The sequence below is a fragment of the Nyctereutes procyonoides genome, unplaced genomic scaffold (genome assembly GCF_905146905.1).
Source record: "Nyctereutes procyonoides isolate TBG_1078 unplaced genomic scaffold, NYPRO_anot_genome, whole genome shotgun sequence".
In the NCBI taxonomy this organism is placed as follows: Eukaryota; Metazoa; Chordata; class Mammalia; order Carnivora; family Canidae; genus Nyctereutes; species Nyctereutes procyonoides.
The window spans coordinates 3,314,515-3,324,526 of record NW_026575040.1 but is presented as its reverse complement, the minus strand read 5'-3'; positions in this window follow the sequence as shown (position 1 = coordinate 3,324,526).

The window sequence follows — 10,012 nt, the reverse complement described above, 5'->3', positions numbered from 1 at the left end:
TGCCCAAAATTACAAATGAAAAACCAAGGAAATCTCAACTACTCTCAAAGGAAAAGACAATAGATACTGGCCTCCAGATGACCAGATGGTGGCATTATCACACAGAGACTTTAAAGCAGCTATTATAACTATAATCCAAGAAGTAAGGAAGAATGATTGTGAAATGAATGAAAAGACTGAAACTGTCAGGAACAAAATGAAAACTATCAAGAAGAACCAAAGGGAAATCTTATAACTTATTTTACATAATTAAATTTTATAATATAAAAATTCAATAACTGAAATATAAAAACTCACTCTGTGGGCCCAATAGCAAAATGGAGATGACAGAGGAAAAGAGTCAGTGAACTTGAAAATAGATGCATAGAAATTATCTAATCTGAACAGTAGAGGTTAAAAAGGGATTGGAAAAATAATGGCTAGACTTTGAGGGACTTATAAGACAATATTAAAAGATCTAACATTCATGTCATTGGGGTCCCCAGACAGAGAGGAGAAAAAGCTTGGTGCAGGGTGGGGGGGGGGGCAGATTTGAAGAAGTCCTAGCTGAAAATATCCCAAATTGGGTGGAAGGACAGAAATTTACAAGTGCAAAAAATTCAGTAAACTCTCAAACAGGATAAATTCAAAGAAAACTGACCTGAATACATCTTAATCAAACTAATGAAAATCAAGGATAAAGAAAAAAAATTTTGTAAACAGGCAGAGGAAAGAAATACATTACCTACAGGGAAACAAGAATTAAAATGATTATAGATTTCTCATCAGGAACCATGGAGGTCAGGAGACAGTGGAACAATATCTCTAAAGTACTGTGGGTGGAGCCAGCTTGGTGGCTCAGTAGGTTAAGCATTTGCCTTTGGCTCAGGTCATGATCTCAGGGCCCTGGGATCAAGGCCCACATCAGGCTCCCTGCTCAGTGGGAAGCCTACTTCTCCCTCTCCTCCGTATTTGTGCCCTCTCTCAATATCTCTGTCTCTCTCAAATAAGTGAATCTTAAAAAAAAAGTGATGAAAGGAAAGAATTGTCAAACCAGAATTCTATACCCAGTGAAAATATCTTTTCTAAGTACCCTCCCAAAAAACATATTTTCAGAGGAAGAAAAACCAAGGGAATTCTTTGACAGCCTGCCAGCTCTAAAAGAAATGTTAGAAGAAATTCTTTAAGAAAAAGGGAAGAGGGCAAATTGAACACCGATAAAAAATAAATTAAAAAAAAAAAAGAAAGAAAAAGGGAAGAGGGCATCTGGGCAGCTCAGTGGCTGAGCATCTGCCTTTGGCTCAGGTCATGATCCTGGGGTGCTGGGATCAAGTCCCACATTGGGCTCCCTGCATGGAGCCTGCTTCTCCCTCTGCCTGTGTCTCTGCCTCTCTCTCTCTCTCTGTATCTCTCATGAATAAATAAATAAATAAATAAATAAATAATCTTTTAAAAAAAGAAAAAAAAGAAAGTGATACTAGAAAGAAACTTGGGACTTTAGGAAAAAAAGAAAAGGAATAAAAATGAGAATAGTTAGGCAAATATGATAAACTATTTTCTCCCTCTTAAGTACTTGAAAATGTGCATGACCGCTGCAAGCAAAAATGGTAATATTGTCTAATGGAGTTTTTGGTGTATATAAACTTCCTGCATACATCAGCTGCAGTGTGGGGCAGGGGCAGCCTACATGGCCTCAAGGGTCATATATTTCATTGAGGTTGTAAGTTATGAACTCTAAGTAGATCATGATGATGAATTAGGTATGTGCATCACAATCCCTAAAACAACCACTTAAAAAACATATATAAGAAGATATAGTAGGGGATCCCTGGGTGGCTCAGTGGTTTGGCATCTGCCTTCGGCACAGGGTGTGATCCTGGAGACCTGGGATCGAGTCCCATGTCAGGCTCCCTGCGTGGAGCCTGCTTCTCCCTCTGCCTGTGTCTCTGCCTTTCTCTCCCTCTCTCTGTGTATCTCATGAATAAATGAATTAAATATTTTTTTTAAAAAAGAAGATACAGTAAAAAAAAAAAAAAAGCCAGGCAGCCCCGGTGGCTCAGTGGTTTAGCGCTGTCTTCAGCCCAGGGCATGATCCTGGAGACCCGGGATAGAGTCCCACGTTGGGCTCCCTGCATGGAGTCTGCTTCTCCCTCTGCCTGTCTCTGCTTCTCTCTCTCTCTCTCTCTGTCTCATAAATGAATAAATAAAATCTTTTCTTAAAAAAAGCCAAAAAAGGGGGGCATCTGGATGGCTCAGTGGTTGAGCATCTGCCTTCGGCTCAGGGTATGATCCCGGGGTCCTGGGATCGTGTCCCCCATCAGGCTCACTGCAAGGAGCCTGCTTCTTCCTCTGCCTGTGTCTCTGCCTCTCTCTCTCTGTGTGTCTCTCATGAATAAATAAATAAAATCTTAAAGAAAAAAAGAATAACAGAAAGATATCTGGAAAATCCTCTAATTACTGGAAATTAAATAACACACTTCTAAACAATCCATGTGTCAAAATCTAGGAGGTGTAAGAGCTGGGGTGCTAGTCTGGGAAGTTTCGTCCCGGAGCTCACATTCTTAACCACTAGGCCGGTGGCCTCTCAAGGTTTTTTAGAGCCTTGAATGCCAGGTTAAAAAATTTAGAATTTGCACTGTATTTAATAAAAAAGCGTTTAAGGATTTTCATACCTAAGGGAGAGCCCTATTTGCGGATAGATGGAGTTGGGTACTGTTGCAGGGTGGGGGGTGGGAAAGAGCAGGAAAAATCTGCATTCTGTTCCACCAGAGAGGCAAAGTATAAGTAAGAAATTTGGATTTTTCCAGATGTCTGAAATGAGACATTTTAGAAACAGGGCCCATCCCCCCTTTCTTACAGAGAATATTTTCATTCTTGCTGGGATCTACACATGCCAGGTGACCTAGCAGCTCCAGAGGAAGGAGTCTACTTCTGTCATCACACAGAGGGGGGCTTCCCGGGGACCCGATTCCATTAAGAATGAGGGTTTCCCAACCCACCGTCTCGAGGCTGTGGACAAGTTACTCAACCTCTCGATGACTCGATTTCTCATCTGTGCCATGAGGATAGTAGCAGTTCCCACGGACCTGGTCTTGGGCTGAGCTGCCTGGAGAAAAGGCTAGCAGGGAATTCGAACTCCGGCTCTCCCGGCAGCTGCTGTGGGGCCCTGGCTGGAAGGGAGGGGGTCTCTCCAGTTTGCAGCCAGGCCTGGAGGAAGGCACGACACAGAGTGAGATTCCTGCCTCCAGGGGCTGGGGGGCGGGGGTGGGCACAGGAAACCTCATCCACGGAGCCTTTGATCAAGGGCCCTGACAGGGAGGCTTGTATTCTCTTTGAAGCAGCAGAAAGATCAATGCCCCTTCTCCTCTCAGCCTCCCTGCGCAGTGGCATCACGTGCTCCTGCAGCGGCTGCTGCTCCGCCAGGGACCCGAGCAGAGGGGGCAATACCCACTCCAGGCCTGTGCCCGCCTCCCTGTCCACCAGGGAGAGGGTGAGGGTGAGGAGCAGAACCCACCCCTTGCCGGCCCTCACCTGGCCCGACCACAGCGGGAGGAGCGGGCAAGGACACCCGTGCTCCCAGAAGGTAACAGCGTCCACGAGTCTTTCATTAAAATTTCACCAGGGTCCCCCTCACTTGGGCATTTCCTCTCTTTTCTTCAAAGCCTGGCTTTAAAACATCACCTTGTACTGAGATCTAAAGACACTAGGCCAGGAGACAGGAGCACGGATTCTGGGTCTAGGTCTGTCTTTGATGTGCTGTGTGTGACCTTGAGCAACTTACTACACCTCTCTGGAGCTTAATTTCTCTCCGTGAAGCAGAATTGCTGTAAATGATTTTTAGGGCTCAATATAAAGTTCTGTGATCAAGACCAGTCCTGGGGCCAGGGTCAGGGTCAATGTTGGGTCAGGTTGTAGAACTTTCTGAGATCGTGTCTCAAAAAATTGCCCCCCCCAACACTGACTGGCTTCGTGTTGTTGGCCAGTGTTTCTCTGCACAGCGCCCTCAGTGGAAAGAAATCCTTTGCCAGCAGAGCAGCCGCCTGGGTCGGTGAGGCCTGCCCACGAGGGGCAGGAACAATTCTTATGCCATCACTGCCCCAGCTCCCTTGAGGACTGCAGAGGAGAAGCTTGCAGGGCCACTGTGCCCTGGAAAGAAGGAAGGAAGGAAGGAAGGAAGGAAGGAAGGAAGGAAGGAAGGAAGGAAGGAAGGAAGGAAGGAAGGAAGAGTATGGGGCATGGGGTAGGAGTCGGGGGTGGGGGGCATCCTGGGACCTTCTGCCTCCAGGTGACGCACGCTAGTGGCTACACCCGGGGTGGGGAGTTCGGGGTAGCATCCAGGGAGCCCCCTCCACCCTGAGTGCTGGCTTGTCCCAGCAGGGCTGCCCCTCCCCAGCCAGCGAGGGCAAGACTCTCAGACACAGCGGAGGTAAGAGTCCCCGTTCTTGTCCTTGCCCGCAGAGTGGGCCCCCCCACCCCCGACAGCGGCAGGGGAGCCTGTGCCCTGAGAATCCCAGGAATAAGCTGCCCGCCGCTGGCCTTGGGAGCTGGGGCTCCCCAGAGGGTCCCCGAGTCTGGAGGACAGAGTAGTTCCAGAAAAAGGAAAGATCAGGGAATGAGGTGGGGACGAAATAGCTCGGGTCTCCCTGCGTCTGCCAGGTGCTGGCGTGTGGGGATCTGAGTCCAGAACCTTCTCTGCCCTGGACCGGAGGGTGGGGAGCCGATATATCCTCCTTTACTTCCCAGTCCCTGCTCCGCGTGTCCCCTTCAGTCCCTCCGGCTCCAGCCGAGCCTCACAAGTTCTGACTTCCACGTTGCTCCGGGGTCGGCCTCCCTCCTGGCCCTTGGCCTCCCAGGAGGGGAACCGCCTAGACACCGCCAATGCTGCCGTGGTCCCGAGGTGCCCTCCCGGCCCCCCGGCCCCGGTGTCCCCGCATACACGGGTGTGCTCGTGTGTGCTCACTGCCGAGTGCAGACCCTCGCAGAAGCCGGGCACTCTGGGCCAGGCTTTGGGAAGCACGAGTGTATGCAGGCAGCGGCTCCTGCCACACGTGTCCCAGTGCAGCCGGTTGTGTCTCCGTGGGCCTGAGTGTGCCAAAGAGTAGATGCTGAGGCATCGGCCCTGCAGTTTCGGGGCGCTGGTATACTACCCAAATGAGGGCTGGAACGGGTGACTCTTGCACAGGTGAGGAAGTGGCCGGGAGCGTGAACCCAGCGAGGGCCTGGTGGCTGCAGAGCTATCCTGGTTCCGGAGCATCCTGGCCACTCTGCCTGGAGCGGCCTACTGCTCCTCTGGCCTTGCTGCCCCTTCCACGTTGGAGAGCGAGCTGGGGCCTTGACCAGACGGCCCATCTGAGCTGAGGGTCCACGGCAATCTCGGTGATCGCAGCTGTCCCTGAGGGCTCTGCTGGCCTGCCTGGGAGCCCAGAAGAGGCGACAGGCTGAGAGTTCTCAGAACAGAGTCCCTTGGTGGGTGGGGAGATTCGAGGTTAGCCTGGGTGTGCTTCGAAGCAAATAATAACAACCCAAACAACTGCTTGTGCTCAGGCTGTGCCAGATACTGTGCTGAGCACCTTATAGACATTATTCAAACATCACAACAAATGCTATAGAGGTCGGGAAATGGAGTCTGCAAAATCAAGTCACTTGCCCTCAGTCACACCATAAGCAAGTTGCAAGACTGAGATCTGAACCCAGGGCGGTTGGGCTCTAAAACTCATGGCTCAGTGGTTAAGCGTCCGCCTTTGACTCAGGTTGTGATCCTGTGGTCCTGGGTTCAAGTCCAGCATCAGTGCTTCTCCCTCCGCCTGTGTCTCTGCCTCTCTCTCTCTCTCATGAATAAGTAAATAAAATCTTTAAAAATAAATAAGTAAGTAAACAAAGCTCATGCTTCTCTCTCCCTATTCTCCTCTATGGGTTACCCCAGGGAGAGGGGAGATTTGGGCTCGTCAACTCCCCAAAACCCACACGCATTAAACAGATGCATTGGGAATGTTCCAGACAAGCGTTTCATTTCACATAAGGAGCTTTACACCACTGGATTTGAGATCCGTGACTCGCTGGTGGGGGAGAGATAAGGGGAGTAAGCAGAGGAACCCCCCCATCCGCCGGGAAGGCCCCTGGGAGCTGCTGAAGAAAAACCGAAGCTTCGAGGTGGTAAGGACGTTCCCGACAGGTCTTAGTCCACGTTGGTGTTCCTGGAGCCCTGAGCATGTGGGGGCCCCAGCTCTGCCTGTGGCTTCAGGGGGAGGCTGCTTCCCGGGCACCCCAAGGACGAGGATGCTGGGAGGAGACAGGTGAAGTGGTAGAGGTGCGGGGCGCGCACAACTGCTCTGGCCGCCCCAGGAGGCTCTGCTTGGTCCCCCCCCCCACCCAAGCTGCAGGGAGAATGCATTATTTTTTCATTAAAAATTCATTTTGGAACAGATAGCCTTCAGAGGTGTAATTAGCCACATTATTTCTCTCCATTACCAGTCCCTGGAGTTTGCTGGAATTTCCTGTCCTTTTTCCTCCCCATTTCACTCTTTCCATGGCCTTTATGAGCTCGGTTGTAGCGTTTCCACCCCCTCCCCCGACCGTCACCACCCGCTCTGGTTCTGGACCCAGTCAGGAGTCCAGATTCTGCCGAAGGAGCCACAGCAAACTCCCGCCTCCCCTCTGGCTTGTGGAATCACAGTCCCCTGAGCCAGCAAGGGGCGCACAGATGTCCTGCCAATGGGACACAGGGACAGCCTGGCTAGGGGCACAGCTAGGTGGAGGTAGGAGATTCCTGGCTGCCCCCCTTACTCACTGGGTGATAGCAAGCAAGTAACGCAACCTCTCTGGGCTTCTGGCGCCCTCACGGGATGCTCAAGTTCAGCCCTGACGGCTGTAAAGCACTTCACCAGAGGTCTCTAGCAAATGCCCTGGGGTCTGGATGTCTGAGGACAACAAGGGACGTCCGGGGGCCAAATGATCGGTACACATGACAGCGTGGCTTGGGGAGAGTCAGAGCTAAGTGCCTGATGGTGCCCTGGGAGACCAAGCTGGAGGTCAGGGGTCAGGGACAACCGAGATGAGGACCCATGTAGGGGTCCTAGGGGCACAGGAAGGGGTTCACAGGGACAGGCTCAGCTACCCAGGGCCGGGCGCCTCTCTTTTGCTGTCTCTGTTGGATTCTAAACCCAGAGTTGGTCCTGTAGGTTATTTCTGGTGCGCGTGACAGCTGGATGGGAGGTAACAGAGGTATCCTCTTCAACTGATGGGGGTAAGTGCGGATCAAGAGAAGGTCCCCAAGACCTTGAAAATGACCCGAGGTGCAGTGAAGAACCCCTCGGGACTCCAACTGGCTCAGAGGACTTCAGCGTGGCTGGCCACTTCCCTGGGGAGTTCCGACCAGCACAGTACTCAGGAGACAGCCATCTGCATCCCCGGCTCCCCGTCCCCTGCTTCCCTCACATTAGTGACACATGACATGCAGCTGTCTCTAGCTTTGTCAGAAATACCGTGCTCTGTGGGGGCGAGGGCAGGAAACCTGCTGCGAGAAATCTAAACTTATCCTGGTTCCTCACAATGAGGAGCAAAGAGAAAAATACAGCTTTAACATAAAAGATCGTTGGCACTTTGCAATGAGATAAAATGTGCATGATGTATACCAAGAACTAGCACATCCCCGACGCAGACAGTCATGAGTAGATGTCCTCTGAAGAGGCAAGCAGATCACTGTTACAGGGACACGGTCACGTTGCATTTCAGAGAATTGTGTTGTGTTGCGTTGATATAAGGAGCTCGAGGGAACTTAATTTCTAATATTGGCCTCAACCCGCTAGTGTAGTAGTGCTGGTCCTTAGGTTCCCGGAGAAATGCAAAGCAGCAGAAAACTGTCTGGCTCATGGGATCTTTGAACTTTCACACTGATGTTACTACAAGTCTCACGGAAGCGGGCGGCACCTTGATTCAAGTCTAGCTCATAGTGGTTGTTATGGACACGTCCGGGCAGCAGTAACAGAACTAGTGATGCTGAGGTGAACAATAAATACCATGCGCTGGTGGCCCCGGGCTCTGGGCCCAGGCCAGGCTCTTTATGCACATGGCTTCACTTACCCTTCTGTTTCATGAGGTATTATCACACTGCTCCCTTCCCCTTACCACCCCCACAAAGGGTAAGAGATGATGTCAAGCAAAACCACCTTTTGGGGAGGAGTCTCACTGCATGGAGGAGAGCAAGTTAGCACAGCAACACCCACCACCAGGCTCAGCATCCCGAGATTGCAACCCTCCCCCCGGCTTGCAGGTGTCAACACTACCAAGAAAGACACTACTCGGCCAGGTACTGGAGGGAACAAGGCTTTGCTCACATAAGAGACGGATCCACGTCATCTTCAGCAGTGGGTATTGGTCCACCAGTGGGTCTCATCCCACAGCCATCACAGGGCTATGATCTGCGTGTACCCCTCCTGCGGCAGACAAAGGACCCCCTTCCCTCCCTGCTGGGAAGAGACTCAGCAGTGGGATTGGCCAGGCGCCACTGGATACACACACTTCAGCAGGGCAAAGAAACGCATATTGAATCTGGAACAGAGACAGACGTTCCCACACAAGGTGATAAATCCAGCGCGGGCTGTGAGGACTCCCTGTCTGTTGGTAAGGGAGTGTCCCAGGCCCAGGGTCCACTCTTGAGTGGCCAAGCAGAAGTGGAAGCCTTCACGCTTCTCCCAACAGGTGGGACCAAGATCACGTGGTTGGTTGAATGGCATGGGCAGGATTTGAACCTGGGTTTTTCTGGCATCAAATGCGCGTGAGCTTTCCATGGTGTCAGCCCTGCACTTCTGAGGATGCGAGAGTCTTCCCCGGGGAAACTTCCAAGCCTCCCTACCACCCTCTTGCCTCACCACCACACCCTTCAGCCAGTGGACAACCAGATTCTCCCAAGAAAAGATGGGCTGGGAGGTTTGCTCCCTCCCAGGACTTCTTTAATGCAAATTCTGGATCTTTCCAATCTTTGCCCATACGTCAATACCAAGAATAATATTTGAAAAGCTGGGGGATCCCTAGGTGGCGCAGCGGTTTAGCGCCTGCCTTTGGCCCAGGGCGCGATCCTGGAGACCTGGGATCGAATCCCACATCAGGCTCCCGGTGCATGGAGCCTGCTTCTCCCTCTGCCTGTGTCTCTGCCTCTCTCTCTCTCTCTGTGTGTGTCTATCATAAATAAATAAAAATTTAAAAAGAATATCTGAAAAGCTGGGATTCTTGTGCCCTGAAGAACCCCCATGTTCAGAAATTTAAAGAAGAAAAACTGAGCTGCTATCAAGGAGGGGGAAATGCATAAAAGAAAAATGATACGGGGGGATCTAAAGAACTTGGGGAATTATGTATGTAAATAAATGGACAGGGTAAGGATCATTCAGCCCTGAAAAAATGAGATTGACACATGTAAATCCCTTATAAGTTTCGGCAAAAGGAGTAAAAGAGATCAAAAACCTTTCTTGCTTCAGTGTCCGGCAATTCCATTTGAATATTAAGCCTCCATGTGGTTGCTCTGAGGCTTTTGTAATATGACCAAACTATACTGGCTAATTTGGGCCGGGGTTATTATCTACAATTTACAGATAAGGAGCCAGAGGTGAAAGGAAGTTCAGTAGATGATCTATGGCCATCATGTTCCTTTTAGAAACCACGTCGGATTTAGCACACAGATTTTCCAACTCCCTGCCTGATCCTGAGCTTCCTAGGGAAAAATTGCAGTTAATTCTCAGTTGTCGGCATCGTTAATGTGGAGGAACAGAGGCATAGATAATCTCAAATGGTGAGTAATGCCCATGCCATTCCTCCTGCTCTGGACATTAGCTTTGAAAGCTTCTTGCAGACCTCAGAATGGAGGCTCTGTGGGAGGCTGTCCCATCCTCCTTCCACCACTTCCTGCTCAAAGCCACCCACCTCCTACTCCATAAGACCTAGGGGCAGCAGATTAAAAGGACGAAGCTATAATGCTTTCCTGGGCTGGCATGGAGTCGTGGAGGAGGCAGAGAATAAGGTGTTTTGATTTAAAAGGACCCCC